The 20,931-nt window shown below is 55.0% G+C and overlaps 1 protein-coding gene and 1 long non-coding RNA gene across 3 annotated transcripts in view; one reads left to right on the top strand and one right to left on the bottom strand.

The window, feature by feature from the left end:
• The window catches only part of SDK2 (sidekick cell adhesion molecule 2), a 287,945-nt gene that overhangs the window by 246,823 nt on the left and 20,191 nt on the right, over positions 1-20,931 (bottom strand). The gene's annotated exons all lie outside the window — the stretch shown is intronic.
• Positions 1,329-12,743, top strand: LOC146398017 (uncharacterized). The gene is made up of 2 exons (XR_014820827.1): positions 1,329-8,168; positions 8,516-12,743. It is a non-coding gene; the product is annotated as an uncharacterized LOC146398017 (long non-coding RNA).

Here is a 20,931-nt window from a genome sequence, read left to right as displayed (position 1 = left end):
AGGGGCACGGGGAGGCAGGGCACCGGGCTCCAGGGTCCAGGCCATCCGGCTCGAGGCCTCTGCAGGGCAGAGTCCCACCCGCCCCGGTTACTCAGGCCCCCTAACGCCCCGAGTGACTCCGAGGGCTCCTGGAACAGTTTGGGGACAGGCCATCAGGCGGCTCCTGCCAGCTCCTCTCCTACTCTGTGACATGGATTTGTAGCCGTCCAATCAATGCACACAACTCGATCTGGCACCAAGTCCCCATGCAAACCACAGGCCATCAAGAGGCACGTACTGTTCTGAAAACACGCAGCTCCCCTCCCCCCACCTCATCTGCCAGTCCCACCCCACCCCCCTGCCAACCTGGGCATCCTTCGCCTGTCCTCAGAGCAGCTCCAACCCTCTAATCCAGGGCTGATCACTCCTGTGCCTTCTAGTCTCTGCCTCAAGCAGGGCTGGTCCACCAGGGGACAGAAGCCCGAGCCCAAGAGGCAGGATCCTTTGCCAAGCAACCCACCAGAGAGGGGTCTCCAGGCCTTCGATCCCTGACCTTGGGTAATGGGCTGAGTTTAACCACACCAACCCCGTAAGGGGGGTTCCTGGGTTCAATAGTGCCCCCCCAATTTTGCCCATCTAGAGCCTCAGAATCCAGCCTTACATGGAAACAGCTCTGCTGCATCTGTAATCAAGATAGGATGAGGTCGTGCTGGACCAGGGCAGGCCTTCATCCAAGGATGGCGCATCTAAGAGGGACATTGGACACCGAGGCACACACAGAGAAGGTGGCGAGAGACACGGAGATGCAGGGAAGATGGCCACGTGGCCACAGAGGCAGGGGTCAGTGATGCGTCTACGAGCCAGAGGAACACCAAGGACTTTGGGGGAGGCGAGGTCCTCCTTGGGGTTTCCGGAAGGAGGCAGCGGGGCCAATGCCTTGATCTTGGCCTCCTGGCCTCCTGCACTGCTCTCGGCTGCCCAGTCTGAGGCCCAGTCTGTTGGGCTCTGTTGGGGCAGTCACAGGACACTCTCACAGGTGGATGTGGGGTCGGGCAGTGGGAAGGTCAGGTTTACATGTAAGGTAGACCAGGCTCGGGGATGCCCAGAGAGCCCGTACAACCAATGTTAGTTCTCAGTGTGTCTGCAAAGGTGCCTCCAGGAGCCATCAGCACTTGAACTGTCACCAAATAGTAAGGCAGTCGGCCCTCGCCCACATGGATGGACATCAGCCACTGAGGCCCCCGGTGAACAAAAAGGTAAGGGAAGGATGATTTGCCCTGTTGAGCTGAGACATCCATTTCTCCTGCCCTTGGACTTCAGGCTCCTGGCTCTCAGGCCTTCGGGGTTTTCTTTTTCTTCTTCTTTTTTTTTTTTTTTTTTGGCTTTTTTGTTTTGTCTTTTTAGAGCCACATTTGCAGCATATGGAAGTTCCCAGGCTACGGGTGGAATCAGAGCTGTAGCCCACTGGCCTACACCACAGCCACAGCAACAAGGGATCCGAGCCGCGTCTTCGATCTACACCACAGCTCATGGCAACGCCAGATCCCTGACCCACTGAACGAGGCCAGGAATCGAACCCATGTCTTCATAGATACCAGCCAGGCTCATTACTGCTGAACCGCAACGGAAACTTCTAAGACCTCCAGGTTTGGACGAAACTAACCACCGGCTTCCCTGGGTCTGCAGCTTATGGATGGCAAATTATGGAACGTCTCAGCTTCCATAATACCATGAGCCAATTCCTCAGAGAAACCTCTTTCTATCCATTTATATGGGGTCTCCTGGTTTTGTTTCTCTGGAGAAGCAGGACTAACACAGGCAGATTTGGGAAATGGAGGCCCAGAGGCTGGAGTGGCTCACCCAGAGGTCACAGGGCAGACAGCACTGAGCTTGCCGTTTAAAGCCTCCCCACCTGCCAAGCCCTCTGTGAGTCCTGGAGGCTGAGCAGGAGCCCAGGCCCCATGCTCTGGCCACGCTGTTAAGGCAGCCAGGGCTGGAAGGCCCGGGCACCCGAAAGGCAGAACCACTTCCCTCCAGGAGCCCCAGCTTCAAGCACAGCCCTGTAATAGGGCCTCCTGTTTCTAGTCTCTGAACCAGCATCTCTGACTCTCCGGCCCTTCTCGAGGTGCCTGTCGCCTAGCAGATGCTGCTAAGGGAATACATAGGAGGAAGGGGAAAACAAATCGGAGACCTTTTTCTGAGGTTCCTTTGGAAGATACTCCTTCTGGATGCCAAGCCGAAATGAACTTGAATGACTTTTCCCCTCCTTTCAGTCTCTGGAACCCCAGGAAACCCACACAAGCGGTACTGGGCACAGGTCTGCGCTCGGCTCTTCATTTAAGGCAGAGGTTTTTGTTTTTTTCGTTTCTTCTTATGGCCACGCCTGAGGCATATAAAAGTTCCCAGGCTCGGGGTCGGATCGAAGCTGCAGCTGCCGGCCTACGCCACGGCCACAACAGCGCTGGATCTGAGCTGCATCTGTGACCTACACCACGGCTTAGAGCAAGGCCAGATCCTTAACCCACTGAGCAAGGCCAGGGATGGCACCTGTGTCCTAAGAGACACTGTGTTGGGTTTTTAACCCGCTGAGCCACAACTCCCAAGGCAGAGTTTCTCTATCATGGGGTGGGGGGCTGTCTCTACCAAGGGTCATTCTATCTCTGGCCATGTCTACACCACGTGGAAGTCCCTGGGCCAGGGATTGAACCCACGCCACAGCAACGACTCAAGCTGCTGCAGTGACAACATTGGATCCTTAACCCACCGCACCACCAGGGAACTCCCAGGATCATTCTTTATGATGGGGGTCTGTCCTGTGTTCTCAGAGGGTTAACGGCCACATCCCTGGCTTCCACCCACTAGATGCCAGAGAACCCTCGCCCTCCCAAGTTGTGACATCCAAAAATATCTGTGGACACTTGTCACATGTCCTTGGGGGGCAAGTCACCCCCTGCTGAGACCACTCCACGCTGGCACAGGTGGGTGCAGAGAAAAAGAGTCCAGGCCCTGCCCTTTAGAGAAGAGGAGAGCCTGTGCCCCGTGGAAGAGGGGACCCCTGCTGCCAGGACCCAGGGGCCTGCCTTGCCAAGGAGAAGCTTCCTGTCCGAGGGGGTGTCCAGGCAGAGGCTGGGCCACGCTGTGCTGGAGAAGGAGTCCTGTCTGGAGGGAGGGCTCGCGCTTCCTCAAGAGGATGCTTAGCACCCCGAAGGGATGGCTGATGACTCCTTTCTTCTCCGACAAGCAGCCACCGCTGGGGCCCAAGACAGCCGATACCCCGGGAAGGGCGGTGATGCCTGGGAGCTTGGCCTCACCCCCACTCTGCCAGCTCTGAGTCTATAAACGGGGCAGCGGCCACCGGTGTTTCTAGTTCTGTGCCAAGTCCACTTCAGCCAGCACTTCACTCTCTCTACTCTTTTTCTTTCTTTGGTTGTGCCACTAGCATGCTCAAGTGCCCAGGCCAGGAAACGAATCCACGCCACAGCAATGACAACCCCAGATCCTTAACTGCTAGGCCACCAGGGAACTCCCATCACCATCTCTACTCTCTGAAACTATTCTAGTAGAGAAGTATTATGAGTCCCACTTTAAAAAAGAGAAAACCAAGGCTCAGAGAGGTTAGGGAAGTTTCCAGAGGTCACACAGCTTGTGAGTGGCAGAGCCAGGATTCCAATCTAATCTCTCCAGCTCTCACTGACACAGGCCCTGGCACACTTGGGATCTTCTGACAACGTCCCCTACCTGGGCCACTTCCTAGAGGAACAGAAGCCAGAAATCACACTGAGCCCCCTGTCCACTGGAGCCCTGGGGAAGAGGTGACCAAGAGAGGAGGACGGGACAGCAGGGAGAGGCCCAGAATCTACCAGCAGCGTCACTTGGCAGGAGGACAACGGCTGTCTCAGAACCCAGAGCCAAGTGGGCCCTAAGATGCCACCCAGAGGGAGTACCCGCCCTGGCCAGCTCTTGGTCACGGGCGCCAGCACGTCAGCCTTCCTGGCCAGGGGAGTGTTTATTTCCAGGGTGAGGCCAGGAGTGGTTTCCAGGTGGGGGTCCATGGAAATAATGTGCACACACACACACACACACACACACACACACACACACACACACTCTCTTGAGCTGCCCTTGACTGTTGCTCAGGAACAGAGCCCCATTCAGCCCATCCAGCGGGCCCGCCTGTGTGGCTGACGGCCCGTGTTCCCAGAAAAGTGGAAAAGTCAACCCAGAGATGAACGCCCTGTCGGAGCCTGGCCCGCCCCACCTTGGCCGCATCCTTCACAGCCTCCTGGAGCAGGACAAAGCACGCGCGGGACACGGGAAAGAGACTGGTGCTTGCGACACCCCCAGCCTGCCCGGCGGGAGTCACTGGCCTCTGACACCCAGCACATAGCATCCTGAGAGCCTAGGGGCGGTGACCTTGAAGGAACGCGCAGTGGCTTTGGGATTCCCATGGTCGCCTCTTTCCAAGGTGTCCTGGGACAGAAGGTGGTGGTGGGGGGGACTATTGCAAAAGACTAAGAGGATGGACAGGATTTGAGCTACTCAGAGGGAGGGGCCAGCACCAGCCCGCACCACTGGGCAACAGGTGGGTCTCTCTCGGAAACTGCAGGTACATGGGTATAGAAGCCCACTGAGGGCTCAGTTTAGGGTGGTGCCAAGGACACGAACAGAGGACATCCAAAGAGAGACGTCCGCGTGATCTGGGGCTCGTCACAGACATCTCGGCAGGAACTGTGGGTGAGGATGCTGCTGGCATGGTGATGGCAACTGAAACCACGGGGGTGGGGTGGGGGTGTGGAACCCCGACAAGCCCCCATATTGAGGGGAACCGCTGCAGGGAGAGGAGGCCCCAAAATGAGCCTGGGAAGGAACATCAGAGGGGCAGGGGGACCCCAGGAAACGGTAGTCTTCCCGAAACCAAGAAGAGAGAGGTCACCTTTGGGCAAGGTCAGCGATGGACAAGAGGGCAGGGTTGCGGAAAAGCGTGCACTGGATTTGTCGACAGGAGATCACAGGCAACCTTGACCGGGAAGCTCCAGGGGTGGGTGGGGACGCGGTGCTGGTGAGAAGGCGGTGAGGGATGTGGGCAAATGGAGGTGGTCCTAGCAAGAAGGCTTGGCACGAAGGGGCCCCTGCCGCTAAGAGGAACTGAGACGATGTGAGGGACCCAGCAGGTGTGCACCAACAGGAAAGATCCAAGAGAGACAGGGCGAGAAAGGATGGAGACAGGACGGGGGCACCCGAGCAGGTAAGCGGGGCGGGATCCAGGCTCAGGTGGAGGGCCTGGCCTTGACCACAGGAAATGGGAGCGGAAGAGGAAACACAGGAGCGGAAGGTTTGCGACAAGTCCAGGGGGTTCTCTTCCCTCCAGGAAGGCAGGTGGGGCCATCCGCTAAAGGATGGAGGTGGCAGCAGAGCTGAGCGACCACCACTCCTGTTCCAGAGTTCGCTGCTCTCCTTCCCTGGATCAGCCCAGCCTCACCTCCCCCAGGAAGGCGTCCTCACTACCTGGTCCTGGATGCGCTTCCGTTCTGTCACTCCTCTAAGTTCCAGTGATACCCCGCACACCTCCAAGCACCAGGGAGTTCTGCGTGGGTGTCCTGGCTCCTCACTAACTCTGAGCCTGTGCGGACAGGTCACATTTCCGTCTATGTCAGGTCCCTTGGGGTGTGCCTGGTGCACGATAGAGGCTCCAAATGTTTGTTGAGTGACTTACAGATGTGCAGTCTGTTCACGTGCAGACTCAGCCTCCTGGGATCAACCAAGTCTGAGAAAGCTGACACCCCACTTCCCTGCCGACACAACGAGACCAGAGAAAATGGTGGAGTTTTCTTTTGTTCTTCTTGTGTTTTGAGGGGAAAAAAAACCATCCACGCACACCAAACAAACAAAACGAGGGGACCTGTGGAAGTGCTGATGAGAGCTAATTAGCAGAGATGGGGCTGTGTTGGTTTGCCTTTACCAACATCCTATTTATTTGTGGGGCTCTGGGGGGTGGGGCACATCACGCTTGTTTCTTCTTATTATTTTGCTTCATGCCTGGACTCCCGTGAATGAACTTGTGATGAAAGGCTGGGGATTTCGGAGGCAGCAGCAGGGGTCCAGGAAGCCAGCGGAGGCAGCCCTCTGTGGACGTGGGATGTGGTGGGGGGGGCTGAGCCCCTCTTCTGACTGGGGCAGGGGCCAGACAGCTGGGAGGGGCTTCCACGGGGCTGATGAATATTTCAGCCTCCACTTCCTCGACGCCTGCCCTGTTCCAGGCCCTCTGCTTTTTCCGCACCTCATCCCTAAGTCTTACAACACACAGTGGAGGCAGGCGTGTCTATTTCCGTCTTGCAGACAAGGCTCAGTGAGGTATGGTAAATTGAGCAAGATGTCCTGGCTAGTAAATGGTCAAATGAGGTTCCCAACCCAGGTTTGGCTCACTCCCGAGCTCGTTTCCTTTTGGAAAGCCACTAACTAACTAAAGCCATGGGGAATCCAGATTTGCAGTCTGGAGAATGGAGAGAAGGGAAAAATCAAAGACACAGGCAATAAGCTCTCTTAGTTATGGAAGCTGGTATTTTTACCCTGGAAGCGCCCTGGCTGAGAGTCCAGGAAGGAGTTAGGGGAAGACGGTGCCACAGGGAAGGTTCCCAAGGTCACGTCCAACAGATGTGGCTGCCATGATGGGAAGTACTGCAGTGGCCCAACAGCCAACGTCTGGGAGGGTCTCCAATATTCAAGGCCCCAAGCCACAGCCTGGGGCTAGATGGTGAGAGAGGACGGCCCCTTCTTCCCTGATTCATTCAACACCCTTCCCGAGAGTGGCCTCTTGGCCCACATTCTGAGGGAGGTAAGATGTGTCCCTAAGGATGCAACTACCGATTCAAGTGCCACATAAGAGGTGTGGACAACGAGGGATCAAGAGTGCTTGGCAGAATCCTCTAAATCTCCGAGATGGAGGAGAAGCACTCTTCTTCCTGCTAGGACAGTCTTGACATGACCAAGCCCAAGCCAGGAGGCAGTGCTGGGGAGTGAGCACAGACGAGGTGCCTGCTCTCAGTGGCTGGTCCAACTGCGAACTGTCTTAACTGTTACCTGACCTAAACGCAGGCAGAGGCGCCCATTCATTCATTCATTCATTCATTCCAAGATATGTATGCGTCCATGCCTACGGCATACCAGGCATTTGATCCACCCATGAACACTGGGACAAAGATCCCCGCCCTTGGGGAGATGACACTCTGGCCAGGAGGACAACAGAAAGTGATAAGTGCAGTAAGTAGGTAAATGATCTGGTGTGTCAGAAAGTGACTCGTGACATCACGTGAAAGGAGAAAGATGTCCAGCAGGTGACGGGTCTGAGGGTACGGACAGCAGGTGCTGGCGCTGGTTACAGTCGGGATAGACCCACTGAGGAGGTGACACCTGGGCAGACACTTAGGACAGAACCAAGGAGCTTTCTGGGGAAGGAGTGCTCAGGGCAGCTGGACCAGCTGGCGCAAAGCTCTCCAGGGGACTGCATGGCGCACGTCGGGAGCCGAACAGCGGCCACCTGGCTACAGCTGAAGGCAGAAGCAGGAGGGCTCCAAGAAGTAACAGAGGGTCCCATCGTGTGGCCCCAGAAGACACGGTAAGGACAATGGCATTTACTCTGGGGTTTTTACACTGCTGGCTTTTGAGCAAAGGATAGAGGCTTGGGCTTACATATGTTTTTAAATAATATTTTACATTAGAAGAGCTTTAGAGTACAGAAAATTGCAAAAACAGAAGAAAGAATTTCCCTTTACCCCAATCACCCAGTTTCTCCTAGTGTTACCAAGTTACATCCTAAGGTGGGATATTTGTCACAACTAAGGAAGAAACCAGTCTGGTGCATCACCACGAACTACACTCCACAGTGCAAGCAGGGGGCTGGACCGGGAGGTTTCACTAGTTTTCCCCCCATGTCCCTTGTTCGCTCTAGGATCCTGTCCAGGATTCGGTCATCAAGCCTCCTCGGGCTGTGTCAGTTTTGGACATTCCTCGTTTCTTTCTTTCTTCCTTTTTTTTCACGGCCATATCTGCGGCACATGGAAGTTGCCAGGCCAGGGACTGAATCCGAGCCACAGATGTGACCTATGCCACAGATGCGGCAACGCCAGATCCTTTAACCCACTGGCCAGGGATCAAACCCGCGCCTCTGCGGCAACCCAAGCTGCTGCAGTTAGGTTCTTTTTTTTGTTTTTTTTTTTTGTTTTTTTTGTTTTTTTTTGTTTTTTTTTTGTCTTTTTTGTTGTTGTTGTTGTTGTTGTTGTTGTTGTTGTTGCTACTTCTTGGGCCGCTCCCGAGGCATATGGAGGTTCCCAGGCTAGGGGTTGAATCGGAGCTGTAGCCACCGGCCTACACCAGAGCCACAGCAACTCGGGATCCGAGCCGCGTCTGCAACCTACACCACAGCTCAGGGCAACGCCGGATCGTTAACCCACTGAGCAAGGGCAGAGATCGAACCCGCAACCTCATGGTTCCTAGTCGGATTCGTTAACCACTGCGCCACGACGGGAACTCCTGCAGTTAGGTTCTTAATGCAACTGTGCCACGGCGGGAACTCCTGGACATTTGTTTCTGGTAGCCTGGACAGTTTTAAGGAGTACGGGTCAGGCATTTTGTAGAACGGCCCTCCGTGGGGGCCTGCCTGATGTTTCCCTCCTGGTTAGGCTGTGGTTACGGGTCAGGGGGAGGGAGACCTCCCAGGTGAAGCGCTGTGCTCAGCTCGTCACATCCCATCAAGGGAACACGGCCTCGACGTGACTCATCACTGCTGGTGACAACCATGGTCACTGGGCCCAGGTAGGCGGTGTCAGGTTTCTCCACCGAAAAGTCAACTTTTCAAATTCCTCTCTCCAGGCTCTACTCTTCAGAAGCAATTGCACTAAGCACAACCCAGAAGAAATGGGTCACTTGTATTTGGAAAGGTTCACGGGAGCTACTGTCTAGTCTTAAGAGGCTCCTACAGCAGCCCAGGGAAAGAGGAGGGTGGCTGGGATGCGCAAGGCTGCAGAGGAGATGGAGAGAAGCAGCTGGATTCTTCTGATATTAATAAAAGACATTAATGTCATTATTCTATCAGACGAGATGTGGGCGTAAGACAAAGAGTGAAGTTAAGGATGGCCTGAGGGTTTTGGCTGTAGCAACTGCACGGTGAAACTGCCCTCGGTGGGGCTGCCAGAGGAGAGCGTGTTGGGGAGATGGGGAGTTTGGCCTTGGGTGTGTTAGTTTGGGTTTTAGGCAAGTGAATGCAGAGCCCGATAGAGAAGTCTGGAGTTTGAGAGACAGGTCTGGGCCACGGCGTGCACGGAGACCAGATGAGATCACCAAGGTGTTGAGGACACATGGGAAAGGGATGGGGGATGAGCACCTGAGTCCCAAGACGCCCTGCCTTCCGGGGCTGGACCGGAGCAAGAGCCAGTGGGGGCGGGGCCAAGCAGGGGGCTGGACCGGGAGGAGGAGCCAGCAGTGGGCGGGGCCAATCAGGGGGCTGGACCGGGAGGAGGAGCCAGCGAGGGCAGCTCCAAACAGAGGGTGAGTCCTGGACCCAGCGCAAGGAGCAAGAAGCCCCCATAAGAGCAGCGGGGGACTCAGAATGAACGGGAGGAGGAACTGGAGGCAGGAAGCATGAACAACCTTCCCAAGGCATTTTGCTGCAAAAATTGCAAAGAAATGGAGTGGAAGCAGACAGAGGCTCAAAAGGTTAATTTTTCAAGATGGGAGAAATCAGGGATAAACCTAGAGGGAGGTGACAGATCTTATCTACGTGCCAGAGGCTCTCCAAATCCCTGATGGGCACACCAGGGGGAAGACGGCAGGGATGCTCCTGGAAACAAAGATTTCCCTGCCCCCCCCCACCAAGGAGATATAGTCTCTGCTGGCTGGGCATGTGCCCCTCCCCTATCCAGCATCAATGGGCAGCAGTTAGGAGGTGAGAACCACTCCCAGGGCCTGAAGCAGGGCTGGGACTGGTGTGACAGGAGGCACAGGGCGAGGCCAGGCAGCGGCACTGGAAACAACTGTCACGGGCACCAGGAGAAAGGGGGTGCCTGCATCTCAGTCCTGAGAAGATATGAGGAGACACCTGTCTACATTTTCCAAATCGGGGCGGGCGGGGGGGACGCTGATCTCTTGAGGCATCAGATGCTTAGGATTCTTTGGAGCCACTATTCCCCAGGGCCCCCCAGACATGGTGCTGAACCCCCCTGAAATTATACCCCAAACGCTGTTTGCTCAGGGAGAGGAAACCATAGGTTTCACCAGCTCTTCAAAGGGATCCGTGTCCTCTGGAGAGAAGGGGAGACCCAGCCAGGAGCGCAGAACACTTCAGAATTGCACCCTGTCCCCTATTCCAGGTCCAGAAACTGCCTGCCCCTCCTAGACAATGCAGGGGCGGGGGTGGGGTGGGGTGGGGAATCAATTAGTTATTCTGCTCCCGGCCTGAATTTTGTCCCATCACGCGTCCTAAGTGGTGGCAAATCCCAGGGACAGTGTGATTTCAGTATCTGGGTCACTCTCTGGGTCTCTGACTCATGGGGCTGCTTCTCTGCAATTAGGACGCTGTCGGCCAGGAGAGCCGCTCATTTCCCCTGAGCAGCGGTGAGGCTGGGAGGGAGCGGGGAGAGCGTACATAGGTGTGTGTTCACACACAAATGCATGGAAGCGTGCAACTGGTGTGTCTGCATGTGCATGTGATGTGTTTGTATGTATAACGACACACGTGTCGGGGTGTTGTGCGGGTGCAGGAAGGACTGAGAGGGTGCGTGCGTGTGCACGTGCGTGTCTGTGTTGGAGGTGGAGGGGGGATGGGAGCTGGATGGACAGGCACAGATGCATCTCAGGATGAACACAGGATCTGTCAGGAACGGGGTAAAACTGTCCAAAGGATGAGACATCAGTTCCCCGTCTCAATTCCCTACCTTCTGCACAGAGGGAAACTACATTTTACTAGAAATCCAAGTCCAAGTGCCCAACAAATGCCACGGTCCTGCTGCGATTATGCCGTGAGTGCGCCCAGGGCTCAGGGCACCTCTGGCGTGGCCGAGGTCAGAGCCCTGAGGCAGATGAGTGGGACTGGAGATGAGCTCCTGGCTCTCCCCCAGCCCCCTCCCCTCGAGTCAGGGCCCAAGGAGGGGGATTTGAATCCTCTCTCTCTCTGCCCCCGGACACCACTAAGGGGCAAAGACCCTGCATCGGGGTTCGGCTTCTGGGCTCCATCCCTCCCTTTCCTGGCACTGGGGCTGTGACAGAGGCCAGGCCATGACCCCCTGCTTCCCCTGAACCTTCCTCTGGGCAGGACCATCCCCCTTGGAAGGCCGGCCCACCCTGGTACCCAACACTTTCCAGAGGACGGCGATGAAGCCAGCATCCTCTCTCTGGTTTAGTCAGGCGCACTCTGACCAGCAGGGGCCCCCGCAGAGACGCCTGGACCAGCTCCAGCTCCAGACAGAAGGGGCGGGGTCCAGAAGCCCCTCCCTGCTGGACACTAGGCCCCCTGGGGACAAATGGCTTCGAGACCCAATGCCAGGCCTTCAGGGGCTGCTGCTCATGGGGTCAGCAGGTGGAGCATGGAATTACCAAGGCTTAGGCTTGCGATCTGGCTCCGTCATGTGCCAGACCCTTGCGACAGCACCTGTGAGCTGCAAAGCTCTCTGAGCCTCAGTTTCCCCATCTGTAACCCCATAAATCCCGACATAGTTCCTCACTGGGCTGTCCTGCTGCTTCCCCCAAGGGGAAGACCAGAAAGAACCCACCCGGCAATGGTCTTTGCGAGGTCAAGGCTCAGAAATGGGGTCCCCGTGCCCACTTCGCAGTGGAGTCCATCTGTCTACACCGCTCCCAGGGGTACCACATCCTTGCCAGTTCTGAAGGGGGCAGACCCGCCCAGCCTCTCCCCTGCTTCCACCGCCCCCTGGCTGAAACCCACTTGAAGAGAGATGCCCCAGGGTCCTGGTTGCAGCTGAAGGTGTCTCTGGGGCAGGACCAGCAGGACAAGGGCCCCACTGTCCCTCTCAGGATTGCCGACCCTGCGTGGGGGAGGGGAGAAGCAGGACCACGTGCTGCCGGTCACGGAGAGTTTAAATACCGCAGACACTTCCCCCCATCTCAGGAGGGAGCCAATATTACCCATCAGCCACCAGGGAAGTCTCCCCACAGTACAGTTGTGAATTAAACATGCAGCCTAATGAGTTGATTTTATTAGTTTGCAAACGCATTGAGAACTCATTATCAAAATAAACATCAATTCCTCTCACCCCTGCTGCAGCCTCTTCCAGCAGGGAAGATAAACACAAGCATATAGTAGCCGTGACCCAAGAGCACGTGTGGCTGCAAGCTGGCCCCCGCGGCGTCCTGCCACCCTCTCCCGGACCCCGTGGCCCTGTTGGGGTGGGGACAAGGGCAAAGGCCAGGGAAGGGGGTTCTGCTGCAAACGACAAGCCCAGGGTGGGGGTCTGAAGGTCTGTCCCATCCCTCCAGCTGGACTCCTGGAGTGGGGGTGTCAGGGTGCAGGCCAGAGCTGGGGCCCAAAGGACAGCCAGCTAAGTAGTAATAATAATTAATAATAGTCATAACAGCAGGAACACACCAGATCCTTCTTCTTCTTTTTTTTTTAAAGGCCACACCTGCGGCATATGGAAGTTCCCGGGCTAGGGGCTGACTCAGAGCTGTAGCTGCCAGCCTACACCACAGCCACAGCAATGCCAGATCTGAGCCACGTCTGCAATACCCCGCAGCTCAGGGCAACACTGGATCTTTAACCTACTGAGCAAGGCCAGGGATCGAACCTCCATCCTCACAGATACTAGTCAGGTTCTCAACCCACTGAGCCACAATGGGAACTCCCAGATGCCTCGTCTATACCGGTCTGGGCTATGTGTTCTTCTACTATCCCTATGGGGAGAAATATGATCCCATTTTATAGATGGAAACACAGAGGCAGCGGGTGTCCCTTCTCCTGCTCAAGGTCATGCTGGGGAGCAGGGGATGCAAGCCAGGGCCATCCCACCATCCTGGCTCCCAGGCTCCTCCTCTATGCTTCCGCCCCAACCCCCAGCCCCACTCAGTCCTGGATGTGGCTTCCGGGTGGCACGAGACATTTTAGGTACGCAGGAGATGTTCGAGTTAATCGAGGGCGGCGTTCAAAACAGCAAGGCTAGTTTTCCCAGAAGAAAAATCCCCATAATCCTGTGGTTGGGCAGGGGGCCTGGAGCTGGACCAGCTGACCTTTGGAGGAACCCACTCCCCCCAGCGCAGGCCCTCTCTGGCTCCAGGCCGGTCTCCCTGGAGACGCCAGCGAGTCGCCTGCGCCCCTCCCCCGCCCCCTGGCCCCAGGCCCCTGGCGAGAGAGGGTTCCAGGCTGGCGGAATTAGCCCCCAAGCCAGCGGGACAGGGACCACACGGTCACGCTCTGCGGTCCGTGCGCTCTTTGGAAAAGGATGTTCTAATCCCATTTCATCCGCTTTCCACGGCTGTCAGCTGTTTGGAGGCCCGAGGGAGGCAGGTTTCTGAAATCGGAACCTTTGTGCGGCCCCACCCCCCCCCCACGGCCGGGCCCCTCCCCCGCCGGCCTGTGCGCTTCCAGCCCGCGCGCTGTCCCGACCCCTTTGTTGGCGGCCAACCCGAATCCAAAGGCATCCGGGGCCTCGCCGCGCCCCTGCCAGCGGGCCCCCCCTTCCCTCCTATTTTGGGCTCACAGCAGGCCGGGGCTGGGATGCCACAAACAACACAAACAAGACCCCTGCAGAGAGGAGGGGGGCTGAAGGATGACGAGGAGGAAGGGGCCCTCTTGGATTCCTCGGCGGGGGTGTGTGTGTGTGTGGGGGGGGTCAGCTAAGTTTTTGCAAATGGGGTTAAGACAAGGGCTTGAACTCCTGAACTAACTTTCTTCTCTTGGTGCAGTCCAGAGATCGGCCAGGAAACCAAAAGAAAAAAACCACGACCCCCGCAACAAGATACTGAAGATAAAGCCCAGTAACCCCAGAGACCCCGGAAGGGGCCTGGGCCCTCCCCTCCCTTTCTTCCCCCCTCCCCCATCTGCAGCTCTATTTTAAACACTGCTTTTAGTTTCCCCAGCTGGCCAGGCATGGCATTTCCAGCTTCAGCCTGGAAGGCCCTTCTGCCCTCCTCTGCCAGCTTGGTTCCCTCCCCAAGTCACAATGCAGCAGAGGCTTGGCAGCTCCAGAAAGCTTCCCTCTCCCCAGGATGGCCCACGGGCCTGCCTCTGGGCTCCTGAAGGACCCTAGGGTGCATCTTCCTTAGCACCTGATTTAAATATCCTCTGGGGTTTGTCTGTGTGTGTCTTGCCTCCTTCTGGACTAGACTGTGCGTGGAGGCTGGACCTGAGGTCAAGGACCACAAAGCGGGTCAAGTAGGCATCCTGCAAAGACAGGTCACAGAGAACGTGGATCAGAGCACCTCTATGGCTGAATCCCGCCTGGCCCGGAGGAAGTGAGGGCTCTGTGCGCATGCGCGTCAGGGAGGCCACCGTTCTTATTCTCACTTTTATTTCTCAGCTCCTGGTACCGTGCCTGGCACACGGTGCGTGCGTACCTCATACACGTTACAATCGTGGGGGATTCTATTTAGCATCTTTTTTTTTTTTTTTGGTCTTTTTGCCTTTTCTAGGGCCACTCCCGAGTCATATAGTGGTTCCCAAGCTAGGGGTCGAATCGGAGCTGTAGCCATCGGCCTACATCAGAGCCACGGCAACGCGGGATCCGAGCCGCATCTTCGACCTACACCACAGCTCACGGCAACTCTGGATCGTTAACCCACTGAGCAAGGGCAGGGACCGAACCCACAACCTCATGGTTCCTAGTCGGATTCGTTAACCACTCCTCTATTTAGCATCTTAGAAAATACACAGCAAGAAGATAACCTTAACAATTGCTGATGTGGGGAGTTCCCGTTGTGGCACAACAGAAACGAACCTGCCTAGTATCCATGAGGATGCAGGTTCAATCCCTGGCCCTGGCCTTGCCCAGTTGGTCAAGGATCTGGCATTGCAGGGAGCTGTGGTGTAGGTTGCAGACGTGGCTTGGATCCTGTGTGGCTATGGTTGTGGTATAGGCCAGCAGCTGTAGCTCCGATTCGACCCCTAGCCTGGGAACCTCCATATGCCGTGGGTGTGGCCCTTAAAAAAAAAACAACAACAACACTGATTTGAACACTCTCAGCTATAAAGAGTCCATCTGAGGCCCCAGAAGTACTTGCTTGAGTTCCCCCACCCCCACCCCAGCGGGTCTCTGGCTGCACTGAGCCTAGAACCCGACCCCTTGGTGTCCCACGGATGTGCTGCCCACTGCCCATGGCCCTCCTCACCGCAAGCCTGGTTCATGCCAGACTATACACCCCCAGAGGCCCGGCAAGTCTTCCCTGGTGTCCTTGGAGAATCCAACTCTTTGCATGACACTTAGAGGAAATCGGGGTTCAAGGAGGAGGCAGACCCACGGGCTGTGCTGCTGGACAATCGAAGGGACAACACAGGCATCTTCGCAAGCTCTGCTCCCAGTCCCGTCCTGACCAGTACCCGGGACCCAGGGCCTGAGCAGTCACTGTGGGATTGGTCTAGAATAAAGCTCCCGGGGTGCAGATGCCCGGGATGGGGCGGTGGGAAGACGGGGTCAGGCAGCCCTGCAGAGGCTTAGTTTCTGGGCCACAGTCACATGAACTAAGCCACGTGTACACACACACTCTCACCTACACACAAACATGCATGCACACAAATGCACGCACCTATATACACACAAATACGCATTCCCACACACATACCCATGCAGGGCACACATGCACACACACTTTTCCGCCTGCCACCCAGCTGGCCAGGTAGCACAGAGCAGGCACATAGCCCATTTTGTGGGAACAGGGCTGCCTCCTTCTCGGGATGCCACGAAGGGCTCTGAAAGCCTCTTCCTTCGCAAACTGACCCCAGGACACTGCAGAACCAGCTGCCCCAGGCTTCCCAGCACCCTTTCCCCACCCCCTGCAGCCCCTCCTGTCCTGAGCTGGGCAAACCCCTCTATGCCCGGTCCCCCTCCAGCCCCAGCTCCCGGTGACCCACGCACATACGAGCTCAGGAAGGGGCAGGCAGGAAAGAGGCGGGCTGCCGTGATTCCACTCTCCCCCGCCCCCGCCACCCCGGGGGGAAGGCTGACCAACAGCCTTTAGGGCCACTGCCTGTCATTTTTAGCCCTGAGTGGGTATTTGTCTTGTTTTGTTCTGTTTTGTTCTCAGGGCTGAATTACCATGTGGCAGCAGATCCTTTTTCTGGAGCAATGGGGTCTTAGTCCTGGGTATTTGGGGCTGCGGAGAATGAACGTTCCAAGAGAAGGAGAGAAGAAAATAACAAGCCAGGTCTCCGCTGGGTGGGATGCCTGCGGAAGGGGTCAGATTCCAGGGCTCTGGGTGGGGGCCCCGCTCCAGTGGGGACAGCTGAGAATGGCCAGGTGGCGGCAGGGCCTAGAAGCACGATCTCCCAGGAAGAGTGGAGAGAAAGGAAAAGCACTGGGATTGGGGAGGGGGGGTGGTTTGCAGGCCCACCCAGCACGTGGGAGGCGTTGGACAAATAGTTATCGAAGGAGGGAAGGCAGGTGGGAATGCCAGTGGCTGGGAACACACCTGTGGGCAGGGCTGGGGTGGGCAGGAGAGCTGGCCTGGCACCTGGTCAGGGAGGTGGAGGCCGCAGAGCGGAGGGGAGGGGGCCCAGGGGTGCATTTCAGCTGCAGCCAAAGGCAGCTGCGTCACCTTTCTGATTCTAGACCTCGGCACTGCCTGCGGAGGGCCTGTTTGTTTGTTTTTTCTTTTCTTTTCAGGGCCACACCCTCGGCATACGGAAGTTTCCAGGCTGGGGATTGAATCAGAGCTGCAGCTGCTGCCTACACCACAGCCACAGCAATGCAGGATCTGAGCTGTGTCTGTGACCTACACCACAGCTCAGGGCAGTGCCGGATCCTGGACCCACTGAGCGAGGCCAGGCATCGAACCTGCATCCTCAAGAATGCTAGTCAGATTTGTTTCCACTGCGCCACAACAGGAACTCCTGGAGGGGCCTTTCTTAGGGAATGTTCTGGCCATACCCGCCCCCCGTTCTTCTGGTTTGAATGCAGTCCTGCCAAGTGGATGAAGCCAGAGACACCCCTCAGCCCTGGCCCATTCTGGCCCCTGTCTCTGGTTCTGAACTCCAGGCAACAGGGGGAGGGAGGTGCCAGGTGGTGTCACCCAGGTGCCTTGCCCACCTGGTGGCGGAGGCCTCTCCCTGTGCAGCTGGCCCAGGAGCATCTCCAGCAGAGCTTGGGCGGGGGTGGGGTGGGGTGAGGGTGTCTCTGCTATTTTCGAGATTCTTCTGAATGATTTACTGTCCTGGCCAATATCACTCCCTCTCCTGGTGAATTAACTGGCTCTTCTGAAATCATAAATAATTAGTGAGTCTGTCCCCAATGCCACTTAACAGTTTGTGTTTTCAAAGCACTTTATGCCCATTAACTGAAGAATTCCTGATGCAGCCCCACAAGAAAAGGGCAATGAGAAGGAGGTGGGAAAAAGGCCACTGGAAGTCATCTCCTCCAGCCCCCTGCCTCCGGGCAGGACTGTACCAAAGAAGAAACAAAATGAAATGAAACAAACGACCCCCCCCCCCAAAAAAAAAGACAGCAAGATGGAAATGCCTGACAAAACAGAACAAAGTGAAACATGTCGGAACCAGGGCAAGCTGCTCTGATGAATTAACCCCCAGACGGAGCCCAGCCTGCCAGCAGGCCAGGGAGGCCCCGTGGAATGTGGCAGGTTAGGGGGGAAGGCCCGTTAGGGGACCGAGGGGGGATTAATTTAATCCAAGGCAAACTGGAGAGACCTTGAGCCAATAAGCAGGGTTCCCCACCTGCAAGTAGGGAAAATGGTCATTTTCTAGGCAAGAGCCATTCATTAGTCTGCAAATGACACAGTTCTGAGACTTAGGAATGTCCCTCTTAATTAGCCCCCCTGCCTCTGCCCAGCCACACTGAAAGTTTTGCTTCTGGCTTGGGGTATAAATGGCCATTTATGCCAATTTGCCTCTCTCTGTAGACAGGGAGGCCTCAAAGTGTGTGTTGATTCATTTATAATTTGCCCAAACAAGATCTTCCTGGGGATCGGGGGTGGGGGGGCGCGGGGGGGGGGGCAGGGCTGCAGAGCCTTTGTCCTGGCTGGAGCTATCAACCGCTTAATTTTTCCATAAGGAGCGACTAAAAGCCGACTGTGTGCCCAGCACAGTGCTGAGAAGTGGGGGCGGGTGGGGAGGAAGAGTGAACAAAGGAGGAGTTTCCCCTGTGGCTCAGCGGGTTAAGAACCGACTAATATCCATGAGGATGTGGGTTCGATCCTTGGCCTTGCTCCGTGGGTTAAGGATTTGGGGCTGCCGTGAGCTGCGGCGTAGGTCTCAGCTGCAGCTCAGGTCCTGTGTCGCCTTGGCTGTGGCAGCATCGTAGGTGGGCAGCTGAGCTCTGACTGGACCCCTAGCCTGGGAATATCTATATGCTACAGGTATGGCCCTAAAAAAAGGAACCAAAAAAGAGTGACCAAAGGAGAAGCCTTCATCTCTTCATCATCTATAAACCCCAAGGGCATTTCTCTCTGGAATCAACATCCACCCCAGATGGTGCAGGACAAAGGCATAGTTCAGGGGAGCGTGGGCCACGTGAGATGTCTTCTCCAGGGAAAGCACCTGGGCAGGTACCTCCCATCCCCAATGCTTCTGTCCTTCTCACTAAAAGCCACGGAAAGCAATGGCAGGGGGAAGGGACCATGGAAAGGCTGCTTCTGGCCCCACCGAGTAAACTCCTGCCAGAGCAACCACCCCACAGCTAATGGCCACAAACTCTGGACAGAATACAAAGAAAGCAACCCCTGGAAGCACTGCAGAGGGAACCAAAGTAGGCAGGTTCTGGAGAGGACTGAAGAAGCCCACGGCACAAAGTTGAATTTCCTGGTTCCTATGGCTTTCGACTGGAGGGCTGGCTCATCCCCCAACAGAGCAACGTGCCAGTCATCAAAACCATGTGGTCCTTCCATAAGGACAGACAGAGACCAATGGAATACAACCGAGAGGCAGGAATCAAACTGTACATGCACAGCCAACTGCTTTCTGAACAGGTTGTCAAGAACACTCAATGGGGAAACGCATGTCTCTTCCACAGATGTTGGGACAACTGGATCCCCATATGGAAAAGAACAAAGATGAACGCCTATACACATGCCATAGGCGACAACTGGCACAAACTGGATCAATGACTTAAATAGAAGAGCCCACCCCTGAGACACTTAGGAAAAACCACAGGGCTAAATCTTCATGACTTCAGATTTAGCAATGGATTCTCAGATACAAGAACACAGGGAAACCAATTCAGGTGGACCTCATCAAAATGACAGTCTTTTGTGCATCAAAGGACGTTCTCCAGAAAGTGAAAAGGCAAATCTACAGAATGGGAGGAAATATTTGCAAATCATAGATCTGACAAGGGTCGAGTGTCCAGAATATCATTTAGGACCCTTCCAACTCCACAACAAAAAGATGAGCAGCATGATGAAAAAATGTACAAAGGACCTGAACAGAAATTCCTCCAGAGAAGACATACTGAGGGCCAACAAGCACATAACAAGACAGTTGACATCATTAATCATCAGGGGACTGCAAATCAAAACCACAGTGAGGTGCGGCTTCGCCAGGATAGCCATAATTTAACAAAGGAATTAAACAAATTAATTAGTTCCTTAGAAAGTAACCATTGGCAAGGATGTAAAGAAATTGGAACCCTGATACCCTGCCGGTGAGAATGTAACTGTGAAAAAGAGTGTGTCAGTTCCTGAAAAAGTTAAGTATAAAATTATCACATGATTCGGCAATTCCACTCCTCAGTATATACCTTTTTAAAGAACAGTGAACAGATATGTCAGCAAATACAGATACATACATGTTCACGGAAGCACTCACTATTCACAACAGCCAAAAGGTGGAAACACCCCGAGTGCCCAGCAACAAATGAATGGATTGACAAAACGGTGGTATGTGCGTGCGGTGGAATATTACTCAGACATAAAAAAGGAATGAAGTACTGATACGTGCTACAACATGGATGAACCTCAAAAACATTATGCCCCCTGAAAGAAGCCAGACACAAAAGGTCAGATACTGTATGATTCCACTGACATGAAATATCCCAAATAAGTAGATCTTTTGATACAGATTGCAGACTGGAGGCTGCCAGGGGCTGGGCAGGGGGTGAGGGAGCAAGTGTTTAATGGATATGGACTTTTGGAGTGATGGAAATCTTTTGAAACTAGATAGACGTGGTGGCTGCACAACATTGCGAATGCACTAAATGCCACCAAATTGTCCACTTTCAAATAGTTCATTTTACGTCATATGAACTTTAACATCATAATAATAACTTTAAAACTTTAATAGAAAACTCAGTCTTTCCAGCCTCAAGAAATAGAGAACACAGGACAACTACAGCCACTGGAAAGTGAGGGGTGAATCCTAGAAAGGAGAGAGCCAGAGAGAGAAACCCCAAACGTTGTGTATTAGACTCCGCCCCAATCTTTGGCTGACCCTCTAACCATGCAAGCTCACGGCACACTTGGAAGTCACCCAGCTGAAGATAAAAGAACCGAACTGAGATGTGAGCTGGTGTTCCAAGAGAGTGTCTCCAGCTTGATTCAACTAAGTTAATTCCCACTAAAACAGAAATAATATCAACGCTCTGAAAAAAGAGAACAGAATTCAGGTTCTCCATAACAATGACAATACCCAGGATACATTCCAAAACCGCTCTACATACAAAGAACCAGGAAAATATGTACGAGTCTCCGGATTAAAGTCAACCAATAGAAAATGACTCTGAAATGAAGACATCGCAATTGGCTGGCACAGATCATTAAAGTAGCTCTTACCCAGTGAGACAAATGACAATA

Source organism: Sus scrofa, chromosome 12, assembly GCF_054392235.1.
Source record: "Sus scrofa isolate SSC_HxYL_T2T_F1_AM1 chromosome 12, Sscrofa_HxYL_maternal_Yorkshire_Landrace_v2.0, whole genome shotgun sequence".
Lineage (NCBI taxonomy): Eukaryota > Metazoa > Chordata > Mammalia > Artiodactyla > Suidae > Sus > Sus scrofa.
The sequence above is the reverse complement of the archived record's forward strand: the minus strand, read 5'-3'. Positions and strand labels throughout refer to the sequence as shown.